This window comes from Pinus tabuliformis, chromosome 5_2 (assembly GCF_031772625.1).
Source record: "Pinus tabuliformis cultivar Carrire ecotype Pingquan chromosome 5_2, CPIR1, whole genome shotgun sequence".
NCBI lineage: Eukaryota > Viridiplantae > Streptophyta > Pinopsida > Pinales > Pinaceae > Pinus > Pinus tabuliformis.
The window spans coordinates 13,643,201-13,667,396 of record NC_142306.1 but is presented as its reverse complement, the minus strand read 5'-3'; the positions used below and the strand labels follow the sequence as shown (position 1 = coordinate 13,667,396).

General features: G+C 47.3%; 2 non-coding genes and 1 pseudogene across 2 annotated transcripts; all 3 read right to left on the bottom strand.

Moving 5' to 3' along the window:
* Positions 1 to 620: 620 nt before the first annotated feature.
* On the bottom strand, positions 621 to 3,975 carry LOC149157232 (25S ribosomal RNA). The gene has a single exon (XR_016262119.1). It is a non-coding gene; the product is annotated as a 25S ribosomal RNA (ribosomal RNA).
* Positions 3,976 to 4,222: 247 nt separating this feature from the next.
* Positions 4,223 to 4,376, bottom strand: LOC149157231 (5.8S ribosomal RNA). The gene has a single exon (XR_016262099.1). It is a non-coding gene; the product is annotated as a 5.8S ribosomal RNA (ribosomal RNA).
* Positions 4,377 to 7,089: 2,713 nt separating this feature from the next.
* LOC149157230 (18S ribosomal RNA) lies at positions 7,090 to 8,868 on the bottom strand (annotated as a pseudogene).
* Positions 8,869 to 24,196: the final 15,328 nt, after the last annotated feature.

Sequence of the window (24,196 nt, the reverse complement as noted above, 5' to 3'; positions counted from 1 at the left end):
AAACCCCAAGTTTTTCCAGGATTAGGCGTCACCAGATTTGGTCGTGGTGCGACATGGAAACCCCAAGTTTCCCAGGCTTGGGCGCTAGGGTGTGACATGGAAACCCCAAGTTTCCCCAGGCTTGGGCATCGCTGGTTTCAATCGTGGCACAACATGGAAACCCCAAGTTTCCCCAAGTTTGGGCGTGACATGGAAACCCCAAATTTTTTTGCGTTGGGCGGAAGCCCCAAATTTTAGGCGCCGGGTGGAAACCCAAAATTTTTGGTACAACATGGAAACCCCAAATTTTGGGCATTGGGGTGCGGCATGGAAACCATAAATTTTCCCATGCTTGGGTGCCTTTTTCGTCGCAACATGGAAACCCAAATTTTGGGTGCTGGGGCGCGACATGGAAACCCCAAAATTTTGGGTGCTCGGGCACGACATGGAAACCCCAAAATTTTGGGTGCCAGAGCGTGACATGGAAACCCTAATTTTCCTTGGATTTGGAACCTTTTCCATCGCAATGTGGAAACCCTAAATTTCCCACCCCCAAGCAATAAACAATTGTCATCTGGAGGAAGAGGCAAAGGTGCGAGAGTGGGAGAGTTGTCTGGATTGTTTGTGACAAGAGCGAAGCTCTTAATTGAGGTGACCAAGGGCTGAATCTCAGTGGATCATGGCAGCAAGGACACTCTACCACTTATAATACCCCGTCGCATATTTAAGTCATCCGCAAAGGATTCTTCTCAACGATCGTTTGGAATTGAACTTCAAAGCTGCCCTGACTGAGATGCTTCATGGTCGCGGTTTGCAAATGACATGGGCCCCTAGGGGTGACAAAGCCACACCCCTACTGCGGGTAGAGATATAGTCAAAGAGTGACATGCACTACTTCTAGCGTGGATTCTGACTTAGAGGTGTTCAGTCATAATCCGACACACGGTAGCTTTGTGCCAATGGCTTTTCAACCAAGCACAATGACCAATTGTGTGAATCAATGGCTCCTCTTGTACTAAGTTGAATTACTATTGCAGTATAGTTCATTAATAGGGTAAAACTAACCTGTCTCACGATGGTCTAAACCTAGCTCATGTTCCCTATTGGTGGGTGAACAATCCAACACTTGGTGAATTCTGCTTCACAATGATAGGAACAACCGACATCAAAGGATCAAAAAGCAATGTTGCTATGAACGCTTGGTTGCCACAAGCCAGTTATCCCTGTGGTAACTTTTTTGACACCTCTAGCTTCAAATTTTGAAAATCTAAAGGATCAATAGGCCATGCTTTCACGGTTTGTATTCATACTGAAAATCAAAACAAATGAGCTTTTACCCTTTTGTTCCACATGAGATTTCTGTTCTCGTTGAGCTCATCTTAGGACACCTGCATTACATTTTAACAAATGTGCCGACCTAGCCAAACTCCCTACCTGACAATGTATTCCACCTAGATCAACCGACCGAAACGTGCCTTAAGGCCAAAAATAGGGGCAGTGCCCCATCTCTGCCCCACAGAACAAGTAAAATAACTTTAAAAGTAGTGGTATTTCACTTGCACCCGAAAATGGCTCCCACGTGTTCTGTACCTCTCAAGTCATTTCACAAAGTTGGACTAGAGCCAAGCTCAAAAGGGTCTTTTTTCCCCGCTGATTCTACCAAGCCCATTCCCTTGGATGTGGTTTTTCTAGATATAGATAGGGACAGTTGGAATCTCATTAATCCATTCATGCATGTCACTAATTAGATGACAAGGTATTTGACTACCTTAAGAGAGTCATAGTTACTCCCGCCATTTACCCACGCTTGGTTGAATTTATTCACTTTGACATTTAGAGCACTGGGCATAAATCACATTGTGTTAGCATCTGCAGGGATCATCGCAATGCTTTACTTTAATTAAATAGTTGGATTCCCCTTGTCTGTACCAGTTCAGAGTCCACTGTTTGACGCTTAGGGAAAAGCCCCCGGTAGGGTGCATTCTACGCCTGTAGCCCAATTGGCACGTGACTACCCACCCTCACCATGAGAGCAGCTCATGCAGACTGCCGAAAACCCATGAGTTGAGGGCGCAGACCCTTAGGTCCAGCCCTCAGAGACAATCCTTTTCCTGAAGTTATGAATCGATTTTTCCAACTTCCCTTACCTACATTGTTCTATTGACTAGACGTTGTTCACCTTGGAGACCTAATGCAGTTATGAGTACGACCGGGCATGAACGGTACTCGGTCCTCTAGATTTTCAAGGGCCACTGAGGGTGCACCGGACACTGCAAGACGTGTGGTGCTCTTCCAGCTGCTGGACCCTATCTCTGGGTGAACCAATTCCAGGGTGGGAAAGCTGTTAGAAAGAAAAGATAACTCTTCCTGGGGCCACCAACGACGTCTCTGGATATCCTAATGTTGCCGCCCGCCACCATGTCCCAGTTTGGGAATATTAACCTGATTCCCTTTTGATGCTCGTGCAGAGTGCACCCTTGCTACAAGGCTTCCCCATCTCTTAGGATTGACTAACCCATGTGCAAGTGTTGTTCACATGGAACCTTTCCCCACTTTAGTCTTCAAAGTTCTCATTTGAATATTTGCTAGTACCACCAAGATTTGCACCAGGGGCCGATCCACCCAAGCTTTCTTAATGACGGTCGAGTATAGGTTGCGCACTTCAACGACATCCATTTTTGGGGCTAGTCGATTTGGAAAGTGAGTTGTTACACACTCCTTAGCAGATTTTGACTTCCATGACCACTGTCTTGCTATCTTAATCAACCAACACCCTTTGTGGGATCTAGGTTAGCACACAATTCAGCATCGTAACTCGAATTTTGGTTCATCCTACATCACTAGTTCTGCTAAACAAACATGGCCCACCTGGAGCTTTGAATTCCACTGCGTGACTCAATGGAGTAGTCGCACCCTTTTACCTATTTAAAGTTTGAGAATAGTTCTAGATCATTACACCCCCGATGCCTCTAATCATTTTCTTTACCCGATAAAACTCACGCGTGAGTTCTAGCTATCCTAAGGGAAACTTCAGAGGAAACCAGCTACTAGATGGTTCGACTAGTCTTTCACCCCTATACCCAAGTCAAACAAATGATTTGTATGTTAGTATCGCTACAAGCCTCCACTAGAGTTTCCTCTCGCTTCGCCCTGCTCTGGCCTAGTTCACCATCTTTCGAGTCCCAACAGGTGTGCTCGCACCTGAACCCTTCACATAAGCTCAAGGTCAGTCAATGATGCACCCCCCTAGAGAGGGTATCTCAGCTGTTAGCTTCCTTGTGCCTCGCAGGTTTTCAAGCCCACCAACTCGCACACATGTTAGACTCCTTAGTCCATGTTTCAAGACAAGTCGAATGGAAAGCCCGCCGACCAACACCACGAGCGCGCAGGTGCACACAACCTGCCACAAGGGTGCATGCTTCGTTCCTCAACCACTGGAATGGAAAACCTATAGGAAGTAATTCACCCATGCTTCTGATGATGCAATAGCCTGTGTTGGTTTGTACCTCAAGTCGAGTGGCGAACAAGCCTGAGCCATTCCACATCTAACCAAGACACATTGACAGCCTCCATCCGCTTCCCTCCCAACAATTTCAAGCACTCTTTAACTCTCTTTTCAAAGTCCTTTTCATCTTTCCCTCGCGGTACTTGTTCTCTATCGGTCTCTCGCCCGTATTTAGACTTGGATGTAATTTACCACCCAATTAGGGTTCCATTCCCAAACAACCTGACTTGCCGAAAATGCCTCGTGATGCGGTAGGGTCCTAGCCAGATAGGGTTGTCACCCTCTCATGCACCCCATTCTAATGGACGTGGCCCAGGTCTGCCACTGAGGAAACTTCTACAGACTACAATACAGGTGACGCTACTGCCCGATTTTCATGCTGGGCTCTTCCCGGTTCGCTCGCCGCTACTAAGGGAATCCTTGTAAGTTTCTTTTCCTCCGCTTAAGAATATGCTTAAACTAAACGGGTGTTCTCGCCTGAGCTGAGGTCACAAAGTTGGAGCTAAATCCACCCTACCTGATGGGAGGACAAGAGAGAGCAAAGCAAGTTCGAGCAATGCCACACAAAGACCGCATCAGCTAACGCCGATTGCCCATCCAAGGGGACAAGATCACTACTTTCCGATGCATGCCATGAAACATCTCTTGAGTTATTTCAACCAACTACACCGCATTGGGCATGGATGACCAGCTCCACTACTCCCTAACATATTGCAAGGAGCATGTTTGAATGGGATGCGACGCCCAGACAGACGTGCCCTCAACTGAGGCCTCGAGCGCAAATTGCGTTAAAAAAATCAATGATTTACAAGATTCTACAATTCACACTAAGTATCGCATTTCACTACGTTCTTCATTGTAACAAGAGCTGAGATATTCGTTTACGAGAGTCGTTTCCACGTATTACCGAAAAATCTGCCACAACACTGAATAGGGGCACCCCCCATAACAAATGTAAGGCTAAGGGCCAAAAGGAGGAAAGGAAGAAAAATGCATGAAAGAAAGAGAAACAAAGGTGTCTACCCCCCTCACAGGAGGAGGCTCAAATAGAGAACAATCTCCCTAAGCCCCACGCCCTTGCAAAAAGGGGGGAAATGCATGGAATAACAATCGAGAAGGACTAGGGTGGCCACCTTGGGAGCTCACACTACTTTTAATCCTTCCTGAACACCAGTCCACAATAATTCCCCCTTTTCTCCATAAAGCTAGGGACCGAAAGGAAGAAGGGAAGAAAACAAGGTGAAAGAAATAGAGATCAAATGTGGCTACCAGCTCACAAGGGGAGGCTCAAACAAAGCACAAGCCTCCCAAGCCCTGTGCCTTCACAAAAAGGGGGGAATTGAAGGGGACAACGATCAAGAAGGACTAGGGTGGCCACCCCGGGAGCTCGCACTGTGTTTCATCCTTCCCGAACACCAATCCACAACAATCCCACCTTTTCTCCATAAAGCTAGGGGCCAAAAGGAAGAAGGGAAGAAAACAACATGAAATAAAGGAATATCAACCGTGGCTACTAGCTCACAAGGGGAGGCTTCAAACAGAGAACAAGCTTCTCCAACCTCATGCCTTCGCAAAAGGGGGGGAACTGCAGGGGATGGCAATCGAGAAGGACTAGGGTGGCCACCCTGGGAACTCGCAGTACCTTTCATCCTTCATGAACACCAATCCATAACAATCCCACCTTTTCTCCGTAAAGCTAGGGACAAAATGGAAGAAGGGAAGAAAACAACATGAAATAAAGAGAGATATAAAACGTGTCTATCGGCTCACAAGGGGAGTCTCAAACAGAGAACAAGCTTCCCCAACCCCATGCCTTGGCAAAAAGGGTGTAACTACAGGGGACGAGATCTAGAAGGATTAGGGTGGCCATCCCCAGAAGTCGCACTGCTTTTCGTCCTTCCTGAACACCAATCCACAACAATCCCACCTTTTCTACGTAAAGCTCAGGGTCAAAAGCAAGAAGGGAAGAAAACAACATGGAAGCAAGAGATAGCAAACATGGCTATCGGCCCATAATGGGAGGCTCAAACAGAAAACAAGCTTCCCTAACCCCGTGCCTTCACAAAAAGGAGTGAACTACAGGGGATGGTGATTGAGAAGGACTAGGGTGGCCACCTTGGGAACTCACACTGCTTTTCGTCCTTCCTGAACACCAATCCACAACAATCCCACCTCTTCTCCATAAAGCTAGGGGCAAAAGGAAGAAGGGAAGAAAACAACACCAAAGAAACAAAGATCCCAAGAAAAGAGAGAAGCTCAATAACACACCGAGTAGATGTTTGCTAACCAAAAAGAAATCAAACAAGGCACCCAATCAAAAAGCATCCCACCTCTTCACACCCTCCCACATACATTACAGCACAACACCCTTTCTAGCTTACAACATAACAAACAACAATCAAACAACCAAGCAAATAAATCACAACCTAAACTTGACCACTAGAAAAGACAAGGGTCGTGATGAGACCAGTGTTTGGAGCATGTTACTGAGAGGTAAACAACCCCCCAACCCAGCACAAGGCTTCAAACGAAAAATAGACTACTAATAACAAACCCACCCTACTATTGCACCCCTCCATGTACAAAACAACCAACAACCTTTCGAGTAAGAAAGTCAAGGGGTCAAGAATCAAACTCCAAAGAGCAGTTGTCACAGGCCAATATTCAATGCTAGAGAAAGCCACAAGCCACAAATACATCGATGGTGCAAGGCCACTAAAGAGAGGGACATCTACAAAGCGCACACCATGAAATAAAGAAATGACCAAGTCCCACAAAAAACCCACAATCCAAAGGGAGGAATAAAGACACAACCCGCTACTTCTTTTTCACTTAGAATGGGAGTGGCTCATGAGAGGATGAGGAATTCCCTCAATGAAAAAGGCACGAGATAAGATTTCCACCCTCATGCCCATCGGCGGGGAAAATTGTGATCTCGATGGAGCTCAGACTGAGGGAGGGGTTTTTCATTACCTAGACACCCAACCCTTCCGCGAGGGCATGTTGAGGAATGGTTGGGAGGACTAGGGTGGCCAGCCCAATGAGTTGAACTACTCTTCATCCATCCCATACTGACCCCACCATGACAATTTTTCCTCACGGAAGGTTTGAGCTACCAGGCACGTGTGAAACCACTCCCTTGACCCAACCACCAGTAAAAATGCTCACCCAAGCAACACATCAACTATTGTTGCCTTTTCGAGAGAACCAACTATGGAAGCCCGCACCCTTGGCCCATGTGTTCCAATGAACAAAAGACCGAGCATCACCACTATGAATGAGTCTAAATTTATCCATCGTATTTCCCAAGCACCTCAATTGCAGCAACCATGCCTGGCCGAATAGATCATTGGAAGGGCTCCCAAGAAAAAAGCTTCCGAACCGCCTACAGAAACAAATTGGGGGAAAGAAAAACAAAGGATGGGTGGGACAAGCACAAGCATGGCTTGCAAGCACACACAAGAGAAAACAAGCGTTACCTCAAGACAAGCAACCAACAATGTTCCCACCAAACACAAAACCCACTCCCCTAGAGACACAGCACACAGTCCCACATTGCAATCGAAACCAAACCAACCCAAATCAAAAAGGAAAACCCCTACTATCAATGATCCTATCGTAGGTTCACCTATGGTAACTTTGTTATGACTTCTCCTTCCTCTAAATGATAAGGTTCAATGAACTTCTCACGACGTCGACGGCGGCGAACCACCATCATCGACACAATCCGAACACTTCACCTATTCATTCAATAAGTAGGAGTGATGGGTGGTGTGTACAAAGGGCAGGGACGTAGTCAACATGATTTGATGACACGTTCTTACTAGGAATTCCTCGTTGAAGACCAATAATTGCAATGGTCTATCCCCATCACGATGCAATTTGAGAAGATTTCCTGATCCTCTTGAACCAGGGAGAAAAACGCATTAGCTGCATCAGTGTAGCACACGTGTAGCCCAGAACATCTAAGGGCATCACAAACCTGTTATTGCCTCAAACTTCCATGGCCTAAACGACCATAGTCCCTCTAAGAAGCTGGCCGTGAAGGGGAACCTCCACGTAGCTAGTTAGCAGGATGAGGTCTCGTTTGTTATTGGAATTAACTAGACAAATCGCTCCACCAACTAAGAATGGCCATGCACCACCACCCATAGAATCAAGAAAGAGCTCTCAATTTGGCAATCCCTACAATGTCTGGACCTGGTAAGTTTCCCCGTGTTGACTCAAATTAAACCACAAGCTCCACTCCTGGTGGTTCCCTTCCATCAATTCCTTTAAGTTTCAGCCTTGAGACCATACACCCCCTGGAACCCAAACACTCTGATTTCTCAGAAGGTGCTGGCAGAGTCCTTAGAGCAACATCTGTTGATCCCTGGTCGGTATTGTTTATGGTTAAAAGTAGGATGGTATCTAATCATCTTCAAGCCGCCAACTTTCATTCTTGATTAATGAAAACATCCATGGCAAATTCTTTCAAAGTGGTCTATCTTTCATAAATCCAAGAATTTCACCTCTGACAATGAAATACGAGTGCCCTCGAAAGTCCCTATTAATCATTACTTTGGTCCCGAAGACCAACACAATAGGACCAGACTCCTATCACGTTATTCCATGCTAATGTATTCATAGCATAAGCTTGCTTTGAGCACTCTAATTTTTTCAAAGTAATAGCACCGGAGATGCAACCCAGCCAATTAAGGCCAGGAGCATGCCGCTGAGAAAAAGGACAGAAGGGCAGGTGCAGACCAAGTAGGCAGACCGACCTTTACGAACCAAGATCCAACTACGAGCTTTTTAACTATAACAAATTAAATATACCTATAGGAGCTGGAATTATTGCGGCTGCTGGCACTAGACTTTCCCTCCAATGGATCCTCGTTAAGGGATTTAGATTGTACTCATTCCAATTACTGGACTTGATGAGCCCAGTATTGTTATTTCTTGTCACTACCTCCCCATGTCAGGATTGGGTAATTTCGGCGCCTACTGCCTTCCTTGGATGTGGTAGCAGTTTCTCAGGCTCCCTCTCCAGAATCGAACCCTAATTCTTTGTCACCTGTCACCACCATGGTGGGCCTCTATCCTACCATCGAAAGTTGATAGGGCAGAAATTTGAATGAAGCATCGCTAGCACAAGGGCTAGCAGAAGCGAGCAAGTGCCGGCCTTTTATCTATAAATTGCATCCCTTCCAAAGAGTTGGGACTTGGTGCACATATTAGCTCTAGAATTACTACGGTTATCCGAGTAGTATGGTACCATAAGAAAAACTATAATTGATTTAATGAGCCATCCGTAGTTTCACAGTCTGAATTAGTTCATACTTAGACATGCATGGCTTAATCTTTGAGACAAGCATATGACTATTGGCAGGAACAACCAGGTAGCACCCTCCCACTTCAAAGGGCATTCTGGGTGCTCTCTTACCAAGAGCCAACCTGAACACCCATCAAGTTAAATGGATATCAAAATATCATGTAAAACTTTTATGCCTTGCACCTCTTGCATCCCAAGAAGGAAGCGCATGCGACATGCCAAGGACATGGCAAACAAATGGGTAGACTTGCCAAGCCACAATGCACTAATGCCACTTTGGTGTTTGCAACCATGCCACAACAAACAAGAAAACGAGCGATCACTCACCCACTCCCTTAGAAATGCCTCCAAAAGCCTCCACGCCCCGCACCGAGGCCACCTAAGAGTCCACTCGGATAGCAGCAACAGTGGACCTCAATCTCCCAATCACCTACAACAGCCTTGATGCAAAGGAAATAAATAGAGAACGACCAAACAGACAACCTCTATATTATAAATGAGCCCCAACCCTCCCCGCACTGCACCGAGGCCACCTAGGAATCCACCCGGGCAGAAGCAACGATGGACCTCGATCTCATGATTGCCTATGGCAGCCTCGATGCGAAGGAAAAGGGAGGAAATAAAAAGAGGATGACCGACTGCAAATCCTATCATAGAGAGTGCATACAAACCTCCTCGCCTTGCACTGATGCCACCTAGGAGTCCACCCGGATATCAACAAAAGTGGACCTCGATCGGGTGATCACCTGTGACAACCTTGACACAAAAGCAAGGGAAGGAAATAATACAAGACAAACCAAGCCGGAAACCTCCCTTAAAAATTCCCCCCAACCCTCCTCTCCCCACACATAGGCCACCTAGGAGTCCACTCGGACAGCAGCAATGATGGACCTCGATCGTATGATCGCTGGATGCAGCCTCAATGCAAAGGAAATGGAAGGAAATAAAACAAGACCAACCGAGCCCACAACCTCCCTTAGAAAAGCCCCCTGAACCTCCTCGCCCCACACTGAGGCCACCTAGGAGTGCAACCGGATAGCAGCAATGACGGACCTTGATCACTTGACCACCTGTGGCAACCACGATGCGAAGGCAAAGGAAGGAAATAAATGAAAATCAAGAGGCTCACTACACAATACAAGACAATGAATAATTCTCACCTATGGCCACCTCCACGCAGAGGAGGGAGGCCGAAGCATTCCACCTCAAAATCCTTCTTCCATATAGCCCCCACCATCGACATAGCAAGCCTCCTCCCCATTGGACCACGAGCGAATGCACAATTGAAAAAAAATGCACATAAACATTGTGACTTAACATTTCCAACTGCAAAAGCCTGTCAGGCACGGGAGATGCAAGGAAAAGGTCGACCACTCGATCAAACATATGGGCCAACACATCTATCAAAACCTCAAAGCCAACATAACCACAGACGATGTGCACTTTGAAAGGAATGCCAACCCTTAACTTTACAATAAGGAGAACAATGCCTCACATCACCCGATGGAAAAAGAAAGTAAGAGGGAGGGTACATGGTTTACAAACAAAACCCTTCCACGTTCCTCTTAAATGTATGCATATCAACCGACAATGCCAACATAGAAAGAGTACAAGCATAAGAAACCAACACCATAAACAGTCGAACAATGAAGAGTCTAGCCATCACAGGGATCCACACCACAACAACCAATACAACTCTAAGAACTTAGAGCAGAAGGGGAATTGTTCACATATGCCTCCACGGACTAGCATGGCCAACATTACCGCTCATGTGCTACCGAGTGGGTACAGAGAGAAGATGAAAATTGGCCACCCTACAAATGACCCAAGGCCATTCTTGAGGCAAACGCGAAAAAACAACTCAATTACCAACCCACCTTTCACACGTAAAGCAAAACCCTCCCAACCAAATAGGGAGGAGGTGAACAATATAACGAGGAGCCAATTTCAATGGACTGACATATGGATGCCTAGCCCAATGAGAATTTTCTATTCGCAACAACCAAGGGGCACAATAGCGACATAGGCATGACAAAGTTTTGGGGTTTCCATCTGGGAACATAACAGTGAAGGCTCAAAGGAGCACCCATCAAACTTTTAACATTTTTATCATTCGGATGGGCAGGAGGGATGGGGACGAGCATGGCCAACATTACCACTCATGTGCTATTGAGTGGGGATGGAGAGAAGATGAAAATCGACCACCCTACAAATGACCCAAGGCCATTGTTTAGGAAAACCTGACAAAACAACTTAATTACCAACCAACCTTTCACACAGAAAGAAAACTTATCACTTGTATCATTTGAACAAGCATGAAGTATCAGGACGCGCCAGGGAGCCACACCACAACAACCCATACAACTCCATGAACTTAGAGAGCGGAAGGGGAATTGTTCACATATGCCTCCCAGGATGAGCATGGCCAACATTACCACTGATGTGCTACCGAGTGGGGATGGAGAGAATATGAAAATCGGCCACCCTACAAATGACCCAAGGGCATCATTCAGGCAAACCGGAAAACACAACTCAATTACCAACCCACCTTTCACACAAAAATGAAACCTGTCACTTGTATCATTTGGATGGGCAAGAGGGGACCAAGATGAGCCAAGGAGCCACACCACAACAACCCATACAACTCCAAGAACTTAGAGAGAAGAAGGGGAATTGTTCACATATGCCGCCAAGGACAAGCATGGCCAACATTACCGCTCATCTGCTACCGAGTGGGGATGGAGAGAAGATGAAAATTGGCCACCCTACAAACGACCCAAGGCCATTGTTTAGGCAAACCCAAAAAAACAACTCGATTACCAACCCACCTTTCACATGGAAAGAAAACGTGGCACTTGTATCATTTTGACGGGCACGAGGGGACCAGGACGAGCCAAGGAGCCACACCACAAAAACCTATACAAGTCTAAGAACTTAGAAAGTAGAAGGGGAATTGTTCACATATGCCTCTTAGGATGAGCATGGCCAACATTACCACTCATGTGCTACCGAGTGGGGATGGAGAGAAGATGAAAATCAGCGACACTACAAATGACCCAAGGCCATCATTTAGGCAACCTCGAAAAAGCAACTCAATTACCAACCCACCTTTCACACGGAAAGAAAACTTGTCACTTGTATCATTTGGATGGGCACGAGGGGACCAAGATGAGCCTGGGAGCCACACCACAACATCCCATACAACTCCAAGAACTTGGAGAGCAGAATGGGAATTGTTCACATATTCCTCCCAGGACGAGCATGGCCAACATTACCGCTCATGTGCTACTGAGTGGGGATGGAGAGAAGATGAAAATTGGCCACCCTACAAATGACCCAAGGCCATTCTTCAGGAAAACCCGAAAAAAAAACTCAATTACCAACCCACCTTTCACATGAAAAGAAAACCTATCACTTGTATCATTTGGATGGGCACAAGGGACTAGGATGAGCCCGAGAGACACACCACAACAACCCATACAACTCTAAGAACTTGGAGAGAAAAAGGGGAATTGTTCGCATATGCCTCCTGGGATGAGCATGGCCAACATTACCACTCATGTGCTACCAAGTGGGGATGGAGAGAAGATGAAAATCGACCACCCTATAAATGACCCAAGGCCATCCTTCAAGAAAACACAAAAAAAATCTCAATTACCAACCTACCTTTCACACGAAAATAAAACCTATCACTTGCATCATTTAGATGGGCATGAGGGACTAGGATGATCCCAGGAAACACACCACAACAACCCATACAACTCCAAGAACTTGGAGAGTAGAAGGGGAAAATTGTTCACATATGCCTCCTGAGACGAGCATGGCCAACATTACTACTCATGTGCTATCGAGTGGGGATGGAGAGAAGATGAGAATCGGCCACCCTAGAAACGACCCAAGGCCATTCTTTAGGTAAACACGAAAACACAACTCAATTACCAACCCACCTTTCACATGAAAAGAAAACCTATCACTTGTATCATTTGGATGGGCACAAGGGGACCAGGATGAGCGAAGGAGCCACACCACAACAACCCATAAAACTCCAAGAACTTGGAGAGAAAAAGGGGAATTGTTCACATATCCCTCCTAGGACGAGCATGGCCAACATTAGCGCTCATGTGCTACCGAGTAGGGATGAAGAGAAGATTAAAATCAGCCACCCTACAAATGACCCAAGGCCATTCTTCAAGCAAACCTGAAAACACAACTCAGTTACCAACCCACATTTCACATGAAAAGAAAACTTGTCACTTTTATCATTTAGATGGGCACGAGGGACTAGGACGAGCTAGGGAGCCACACCATAACAACCCATACAACTCCATGAACTTGGAGAGAAGAAGGGGAATTGTTCACATATGCCTCCTGGGACGAGCATGGCCAACATTACCGCTCATGTGCTACCGAGTGGGGATGGAGAGAACATGGAAATCGACCACCCTACAAATGACCCAAGGCCATTCTTTAGGAAAACCTGAAAACACAACTCAATTACCAACCCACCTTTCACACGAAAAGAGAACCTGTCACCTGTATCATTTGGATGGGCACGAGGGGACCAGGATGAGCCAGGGAGCCACACCGCAACAACCCATACAAATCCAAGAACTTAGAGATCAGAAGGAGAATTGTTCACATATTCCTCCCAGGATGAGCATGGCCAACATTACTGCTCATGTGCTACCGAGTGGGGATGGAGAGAAGATCAAAATCAGCCACCCTACAAATGACCCAAGGCCATCATTCAGGCAAAAAACTCAATTACCAACCCACCTTTCACACGGAAAGAAAACTTGTCACTTGTATCATTTGGATGGGCACGAGGGACCAAGACGAGCCCAAGAGCCACACCACAATAGCCCATACAACTCCAAGAACTTGGAGAGCAGAAGGGGAATTGTTCACATATGCCTCCCAAGACGAGCATGGCCAACATTACCGCTCATGTGCTACTAAGTGGGGATGGAGAGAAGATGAAAATTGGCCACCCTACAAATGACCCAAGGCCATTCTTCAGGCAAACCTAAAAAAACAACTCAATTACCAACCCACCTTTCACACAAAAAGCCGACCGAGGGACCAAGACAAGCATGGCCAACATTACTGCTCATGTGCTACTGAGTAGGGATGGAGAGTAGATGAGAATCAACCACCCTATAAATGACCCGAGGCCATCCCTAAGGCATAACCGAACAAACATCTCAATTACCAGCCCACTTTTCACATGAAAAGCAAGATCGCGCCCGAACGAGTTTACATGGGCGCCCTCTCACGAGCAGACCCGACCCAATCGAACTGAACGAGTTTTCATGGGTTCCCTCGCACGACACGACACGACCCAACCGATTTTACATGGGTGCCCACACATGATCGAAACGAAGACACAAGGGAGAGCTTAGAAAAAAAGCTACACGAATGTGCACAAAGCCCACGCTAGGTCACAACTTAGCAATTTTGATACGGGCTCGTGTGCCTAGGTGCACCCTCACACTGAATGACCCGACCAAATGAGTTTACATAGACACCCTCACCTGACCCGCCTGAATGAGTTTACATGGATGCCCTTTCTTGACCTGCCTAAACGAGTTTACATGGACGACCTCAAATGACCTGCCCAAACGAGTTTACATGGATGCCCTCAAATAACCCGCCTGAACGAGTTGACACAGACACCCTCAAATGACCCACACGAATAAGTTTACATGGGTGCCCACACAACTAAAACGAAGGCACAAGGGAGATTTAAGAAAATGAGCTACACGAACGTGCACAAAGCCCACCCCGGGTCACAACTTAGCATTTTTTATACGGCCTCATGTGCTTGCGAGCACCGTCACACTGAATGACCTGACCAAATGAGTTTACAGAGACACCCTTGCCTAACCCGCCCAAAAAAGTTTACACAGACACCATCACACGACCTGACCAAATGAGTTTACACGGACGCCCTCAAATGACCCGCTCGAACGAGTTTACACTGATGCCCTCAAATGACCCACCCAAACGAGTTGACACAGACGCCTTCAAATGACCTGCCTGAACGAGTTTACATGGGCGCCCACACGATCGAAATGAAGGGACAAGGGAGAGTCGGGAAAATGAGCTGCACGAACATGCACAAAGCCCACCCTGGGTCACAACTTAGCATTTTTGATATGGGCTCATGTGCCTGGGCGTGCCCTCGCCCCACCCGCCTAAATGAGTTTACACAGACGTCCTCACCCGACCCCCCCGAACAAGTTTACATGGACGCCCTCAAATGACCTGCCCAAATGAGTTTACATGGGCGCCCACACGACTGAAACGAAGGGACATCGGAGAGCCAGGAGAACGAGCTACATGAATGTGCACAAAGCCCACCCCAGGTCACAACTTAACATTTTTGATATGGGCTCGTGTGCTCGGGCACGCCCTCACCCACCCACTCGAACGAGTTTACACAGACACCCTCACCCGACCCGACTAAACGAGTTTACCCAGACGCCCTCAAATGACCCGCCCGAATGAGTTTACACAGATGCCCTCAAATGACTTGCCTGAATGACCCACCCGAATGAGTTGACTTGGACACCCTCAAACAACCCACCCGAACGAGTTTACATGGGTGCCCTCAAATGACCCGCCCGAACAAGTTTACATGGGCGCCCACACGACCAAAATGAAGGGACAAGGGAGAGCCGATTAAATGAGCTGCATGAACATGCATAAAGCCCACCCTGGGTCACAAATAAGAATTTTTTATATGGGCTCGTGTGCCCGGGAACACCCTCGCCCGACCCTCCCGAACGAGTTTACACAGATGCCCTCACTCGACCGCCCTGAACAAGTTTACTTGAACGCCCTCACCCGACCCAACTAAATGAGTTTACACAGACGCCATCAAACGACCCACTCGAACGAGTTTACACGGATGCCCTCAAACGACCCGCCTGAACGAGTTTACACGGACGCCCTCAAATGACCCACCCGAATGAGTTTACATGGGTGCCCACATGACCGAAACGAAGGGACAAGGGAGAGCCGGGAAAACAAGCTGCATGAACATGCACAAAGCCCACCCCGGGTCACAACTTAGCATTTTTTATATGGGATCGTATGCTCGGGCACACCCTCACCCAACCCGCCCGAACAAGTTTACACGAACGCCCTCGCCCAATCTGCTCGAACGCATTTACACGGATGCCCTCGCCCGACCCGCCCGAACAAGTTTACATGGACATCCTCAAACGACCCACCCGAACGAGTTTACACGGATGCCCTCAAACAACCCACCCAAACAAGTTGGCATGGACACCCTCAAACGACCCACCTGAATGAGTTTACATGGGCACACACACGATTGAAACGAAGGGACAAGGGAGAGTTGGGAAAACGAGCTGCACGAATGTGCACAAAGCCCACCCCGGGTCACAACTTAGCATTTTTGATATGGGCTTGTGTGCCCTGGCGCGCCCTCACCCAACTCGCCCAAACAAGTTTACACAGATGCCCTAGCCCGACCCACCCAAATGAGTTTACACAGACACCCTCGCGCGACCCGCCCGAAGGACTTTACATGGACGTCCTCGCCCGACCCGCCCGAATGCATTTACATGGATGCCCTCAAACGACCTGCGTGAACGATTTTAGATGGGTGTCCACACGACCAAAACGAAGGGACAAGGGAGAGATGGGCAAACGAGCTGCACGAACGTGCACAAAGCCCACCCTGGGTCACAACTTAGCATTTTTGATATGAGCTCGTGTGCCCAAGTGTGCCCTTGCCCGACCCACCTGAACGAATTTACATGGATGCCCTCCCCCGACCTGCCCGAATGAGTTTACACAGACGCCATCAAATGACCCACTTGAACAAGTTTACACGGACACCTTCAAATGACCCACTGAAACGAGTTGACACAGACGCCCTCAAACGACCCACCTGAATGAGTTTACATGGGTGCCCACATGACCAAAACAAAGGGACAAAGGAGAGCCGGGAAAAAAACTTGCACGAACGTGCACAAAGCCCACCCCGGGTCACAACTTAGCATTTTTTATACAAGCTTGTGTGCTTGGGCACACTCTTGCCCGACCCACCCGAACGAGTTTACATAGACGCCCTCTCCTAACCTGCTCGAATGAGTTTACACTAACGCCCTCGCCCGACCCACCTTGTAAGGACCCACAGTCCGTGCGACGGGCAGGGTGACCCACCGAAGAGAGGAATGGACGAGCTGCAGTTGAAACGAGAGAGACACGATGGATGAGCGCATGTGGACGAAGTGTTTTAGTCATAGACTTATAGGCGGGCGAGCTGGGCTTGACCCGCGGGCCGACTAATTAGGGAGTTTGAGATGGGTGTGTGGAGGGGGCGATCACCCATGAGTTGGGGTGAGTCGACCCACCATCCGTGAGATAGTTGCAATGTGCAAAGGTCGGTCGGGCATCATATGTGAGTTAGCCAGGTGGCTTGACTCGCCCACCAACAATATATATGCGGGTGGTGGAGCATGAACGAAAGGCATCAACACAAGTTCGATCAATGAACTCATAAGGAGTTCTGTGATTGAGCTAGTTGGAGGTTTCTATGATGAGCAGCGAGGTGCAGGTGCGAAGGTGATTGCGGTAAACCACAAGTCATGAGCCTGCATGATGGGTGAGTTAGAAGAAACGATAGTCGAATGGGAGTTTGACATGGCAGCATGCGCGGAGGCAGTGGGCGACCCATGGAGGGCGTTAGCAGGCAGGGCATGCGACACGAAGTCATTGTGCGATGGGCAACCCGGGTGGGTGCTTCGTGCACAATGAGTTAGCCATCGTGTGGACGGGGGACTGGGTGGGCGCGCCTTGCACGATGGTGAGTTGGTTGACACGACTAAGTGTGGAATGGGCGACCCAGGTGGGCATGTCATGCACAAAGGTGAGTCAGTTGACACGAGATTTTGGTGAAGTGTTGGTTTGGAAATGGAGGTGTGACTCGTGTGGAGGGCGCTCAGTGTGGTAACTTGGTTATGAGGAGGCATGCCTAAGTTGGGCAAACGACATGATCATGCGACGAGCTAAATGAACGCATTCAGGGGTGAACGAATAGTTGGGTAGAACGTTCGGTGACCGTTCAGGTAGGCCGACGAGCTGGGCAACCGAGTTTGATGTGAAGTTGAAAATTTGGCTAAGTGTAAATGTGGGGTTTCCCAAGATTTAACTTGTACTTTATAAAAGTGAAGATTATATATATTGATTCAGGCATACTCATATTGTAGGGAGTTTCCCCTCCCTTTATACTATTGTGCATTTCTCTTGTATAATGTTGTTGATGATGAAAGTGTATGGGTTTTCATCTGTATAAAGGACAAACATAATACTTGGTAACGAAAAATAAACTAAGTACGAATGTTAGGCGTAGTCCATGAACATAAGTATTGGTGAAAATAAAGTGTTTGGTGGTGCCACACCTCACTATGGTGCGGTTGGAAGATTACCACCAATGCAAGGGCATGACAGATGGTATCAGAGCCGGTGAGCTGAATCAAGGAGCTGATTCTACAAGGCCGAAGACTTGAAAGGGAGTTCAAGTTTTGCAGGTCACAGGTGGTATATCAGGGTGATTCAGGTGAATGGTGGAAGAAGTGTAATACTTCGTGACAGGTTTAGCAGAGGTGAAGCATCGTGCTTAGGCCAAGATGAATGACAAGATATGGCATGTTTGGAAGAATGTGAAGGGAAGCTCTTGCTGACCTTATACAGGTTGAAGCGGATGAAAGAGGAGAACCCACAGATTCGAGAGAAACTTGAAGTCTTGGAAAATAATGTTGAAGATGAACTTCTTCAACTTGGTTGGACAATGGAGCAGGATGAAGTTGCAGTTTGTTCTGATAGGGAAGAGGAAGCCGTGATGATTAAGGATGTAGCAGATATGACAATGATGGAGGGTGAAATTGAGACTGATCAAGTTGGCCCAAGATCGGTGGATGAGGAAACTCACATGGAGGGGCCTCATGATGAAGTAAGTATTGATACATGTGTTTCAGTTGAGCATTTGGTAGATGAGCCGTATGCAGGGAAGTGCAAAGTTAGTTTGCCGATGCAAGGGAGCATCTTAGCATGGATGTCTATGGTGAGACCGTGTATGGAGAAGCAAGGGTTGTTGACTATTGCAGGACTTTTTGGGGTTGTTCGTGACCTTATGGTAGAAGGTTCAAAAGCTCGTGACAAGGGAGGAACACGATGATTGTTGCAGAGGAATGAGTCATGCTTTAGCCATATGGAGAATTGGCTAAGTGCCTGACATGACTCATGGATAGATTGGAGGAGGGCACACACTTGAGTATGATGATACTTGGGTGGACTTCTCATGCCCGAGACCAAGAGAGGAAGTCTTGGTGGAACCTTTAGTGGAGGATACATGGTGGAAGAGACTCATGATATGATGATGATATGGTTGGGTGACTGAGTTCACTAGACCGAGATTTGCAAAGTTGGATGAGGATGACCGATTATTGTGATGGGTCTACTTGGTTGGACAACATGGGAAACTTAGTCATGGACATCAGGCTAGAGACATGGAGCATGGCAGTCTTATGTAGGGACATTATGCAACAACACTTGTAGAGGTGTCAGTTATGGGCATCCAATGAGGAGTGCCAAGGTAGGGTTGTTGTGTAGAAGGATTTTCTGGTGTGACATGGAGATGTTTTACTTATGAGCCGATGGAGAGGTTGTGCACCTATGTACAACAAGGCCATGGACTTGGATGGAATTGTGAGCAAACTATGGAGCATTCCTACTACATGGAAAGCTGAGGCATCTTGCGAATACCTTTGGGCCGAGACATGTATGCTTTCTGAGGATGTTGGTTGGAGATGACTCATGGATCTCATGATGACATGAGGTTGTGACTTTAGGGGAATTCGTATATGGTAGACTTGGAGGATCTGATGCATTGAGGAGCTGAGCTCAAGGACTTTGATGCAAGATGGGGTGCATACTTTCGAGTACATGTATGGGTGTGGCTTGAAAGAGTGACTTGATGTGGAGGATTAATATGAGACACTTTGGAGTGATGGATTTACAACAATGATGGTGCCTTGGTGGCAACACTTGGGCATGGGTTGAGCCGAGACTTAACCACTTTTGACACATGGGAGCTGATTGATCTATGATCATGGGAAGCACATGGGAGATGAGATAGCTATATACTTATTTCTATGGCAGACTTGAGGGATGGCACATTACAGATATGATGGAGGGTTGCTTCATGGACTTGGATGTGGCACATCGAGAGTTGGGTTTGATGAGAGGATCTATTCATTTTGAGGAGATGGATGATGATGTTGGATAGATGCAGCTGATTTCATGCAACACATTGATACCAGACATCATGGATAGCATGTTGCAGATGAGATGGAGGCTACTTCATGGACCTGAGTATGGCTTATACTTGGATGGAGATGGATTCTTGATCGAGTTGATGATGTGATACGATGTTCTGAGAAACGACTAATGATGGCATGAGGATGTGCATTCTCATTATTTGAGCATGACAGTTGGACTAATCACCCATCTAGTTCAAAACATGGGGTCGCAAAGTGTGCAGAGATGTGTTAGCATTATGTTGGAGTATCATGGTAGCAGTTCACACAATGATAATACATGATGAGGTCGCTACGAGATGTTGCAGTAAGCATGTAGCTTGTGATGGAGGGGCCAACCTTCCACGATGAAGAGCAGCACGTGGAGATTGTGATGAGGTGGTTGATGATCATGGATTGAGATGATTTTTCGATGTATGACATACTGATGGGGTATGTGCCTTGGTATGGATATCTTGGTTGCAGATGGTTGCTAGGATAAAATTTTGTTGAGGACGACAATGATTTCATGTGGAGGAGGATGTAAGGACTTGCGGTCCGTGCGATGGGCAGGGTGACCCACCAAACGAAGGAATGGACAAGCTGCAGTTGAAACGAGCGAGACACGATGGACAAGCATGTGTGGACAAAGTGTTTTGGTCGTAGACATATAGGCGGGGGAGCTGGGCTCGACTGACGGATGGGTGTGTGGAGGGGGCGGTCACCCACGAGTTGGAGCGAGCCAACCCACCATCCATGCGATAGTTTCAATGTTCAAAGGTCGACCAGGCATCATATGTGAGTTGGCCGGGTGGCTTGACTCACCCACCAACCATATAAATGCCAGTGGTGGAGCATGAAAAAAAGGCATCAACACAAGTTTTATCAACGAACTCACAAGGAGTTTGGAAGTTGAGCAAGTTGGAGGTTTCTACGACGAGCAGTGAGGTGCAGGTGTGAAGGTGACTGTGGCCAACCATAGGTCATGAGCCCGAACGATGGGCGAGTCAGAAGAAATGACATTCGAATAGGAGTTTGACATGGCAACGTGCACGGAGGTAGTGGGAGACCCGGAGAGAGCGTCTGTGGGCAGGGCATGTAGTGTCGGGCTACCCGGGTGGGCACTTCATGCCCAACGAGTTAGCCATTGTGTGGACGAGCGACTAGGTGGGCTCGCCGTTCATGACAGCAGGTTGGCTGACATGGCTAAGTGTGGAATGGGTGACCCGGGTGGGCGTGCCGTGCATGATGGTGAGTCAGTTGACATGAGATTTTGGTGAAGTGTTGGTTCGGAAACAGAGGTGTGACTGGTGCGGAGGGTGCCCGGTGTGGCGACTTGGTTACGACGAGGTGCCCCAAAGTTGGGTAAACGACATGATCATGCGACGAGCTGAATGAACATGTTCAAGGGTGAAAGAAGAATTCGATAGAATGTGCGGTGACTATTCAGGCAAGTGGACGAGTTGGGCAACCAAGTTTTCCATGAAGTTGAAAATTTGGCTGTGTAAATTTGGGTTTTCCCAAGATTTAACTTGTACTTTATAAAAGTGAAGATTATATATATTGATTCGGGCAGACTCATATTGCAGGGAGTTGTCCCTCCCTTTATATTGTTGTGCATTTTTCTTGTATAATGCTGTTGATGACGAATGTGTATGTGTTTTCATCTGTATAAAGGACAAATATAATACTTGGTAATGAAAAATAAACTAAGTATGAATGTTAGGCATAGTCCATGAACATAAGTATTAGTGAACAGAAAGTGTTCGATCGTGTCGCACCTTGCTATAGTGCAGTTGTAAGATTATCGCCAGTGTAGGGGCGTGACATGCATGAACAAGTTTACGTGGACGCCCTTGCTCGACCCGCCATGTAATGCCCTACGGCTTGACAGTCCCACGGGCGCGCCCACCGAATGGATGAGTTAAGAAAATGAGCGAGCTACGACCGAGACAGGTGAGACATGTTGAATGGGCGTGTGGGAAAAGTGTTTGGCTGTGGTTTTATGGCGGGTGAGCTGGGTGCTCGACCCGCTAGCCGACATAACCGAGTTTGCAATGATGGGTGCGAAGGGGGTAGCCACCCACGAGTTGGGGCGAGCTGACCCACCCTTCATGATGAATTATGCTAAATGAACAGTCGGTTGGGCAGTAGAGCAAGAGTCAGCTGGGTGGCATGACTCGCCCAACGTGCCATATATATTGGCGGTGCGGTGGGCGGAAAAACGTCCAACCAAGCAAAGTTTGATGGTGAAGTCTGAGGTGTGAAGGCAATGTGTGACCACAGCAGAAGGCACAGGTTATGTGCTCGCACAGTGGGTAGGTCGACAAAGTGTGAAGGAGGAGCATTCAGGTAGATCGGTGAGTCGGGCGAGGGCCACACAATAGGTGCGCCCGCCGACGAGCTGAGGGGAACGAATGACTCATGCTAGGTGTCTGCCGAATGAACCGAATGAAGGGTGGATGGGTGACCTGGGTGAGGGCACGTCGTGCATGCCGAGTCGGTGAATGGGAAAATGAAGGTGTGGATTGCGGTTGAGGTGCGACCAATGTGCGATGGTTAGCACAAGTTGGTATGCCTAGTGGGCAAACAACACGACTGTTTGGAAATGTGTAAACATCGGTGGAGCTTTTGCTCTCGGTCACTTTTAAACTTGAAATTCTTAAAGATTATTATTGCATATGATTGGTTATTTATCTAATGTTGTGTTGGATGTTATATTAATGGATTCCGCACATTAATATTAATGGTTAAAGATGATGAGTGTTAGGCGTAGTTCAGAAAGTAATTTAAAAAATGAACATGTTAAGTACTTAGCCGGTGCTGCACGCAGGCCAATTAATGAAAAAAGAATTGGGGGCGTGACAAATTGTATCAGAGGTAACTGTAGAGAACATACATGTATGCAGGAAAAAGCTATGGAGAAATTGTGGATTAACATCCTAGGTTTCATGGACTTGGTGGTTCATGGCAAGGCCATCCAAGCTCTAGTGGACACAGGGGCCACTCACAACTTCATGATGACACGATTAGAAGGAGAGATTGGGCTAATGCTCTTCCCATCGAATGTGGAAGTCAAGGCAGTGAACTCTAGAGCTAAAGTGGCAGGTTTGGCACACGAAGTGCCTGTGCAGATAAAATACTGGAAAGGTTAGTTGGACTTCACGGTGATGGAGATGAACGATTTTGATGTGATATTGGGGCAAGATTTCTTGAAGGGAAACAAGGTAATTGTTGTCCCCTTCTATGATTAGGTGTTGCTGGTTGGATAGTCACAGACTTGGACTTTTCCCACTCAAAGGCAAAGACGGGAAGTCAAGGTGCAGCATGTTTTCGCACTAAGTTTGGAGAAGGCTATGAGGGAGTCAGACGTGGAGACATATGCGACTGTATTCAAGGGAGTCGAAGGTGATGGAGTGGGGACACTTGTTCTAGCTGAGATTTCTGAGGTGCTAGCTAAATATGCAAATTTGATGCCCGATGAGCTACCAAGGCATGCAGTGGACCATAGCATTGAGCTTGAGCCAGGAAAGCAACCTCCCGCTAAAGCACCTTATCAGTTGTCAGGCCCTGAGTTGGAGGAGTTGAAATGACAGTTAAAGGAGTTAGCTGATGTAGGTTTCATCAGACCTTTAAGGTCCCCCTATGGAGCTTTAGTATTGTTCCAGTGAAAGAAGGATATGAATGAGCTACGGATGTGTTGTGATTATCGTGCTCTTAATAAGCAGACGATAAAGAACAGGTATCCTTTGCCATTGGCTGTAGATTGCTTCAATAAGCTTGCGACAGCTAGAGTGTTTTCCAAACTGGAATTGAGGCATGGGTATTATCAGGTGTGGATAACTGAAGGAGACGAGAAGAAGACCGCGATAGTAACAAGCTATGGTAGCTTTGAATTCCTTGTTATGCCATTCTGGCTGTGCAATGCTCCTCCTATGTTTTGCACTTTGATGAATGATGTTCTACGTCCATACTTGGATTTGTTCATAGTAGTGTACTTGGACGATATAGTGGTGTATAGTGATAACATGCAGGATCAAAAGAAGCACTTGGCAATGGTGTTCA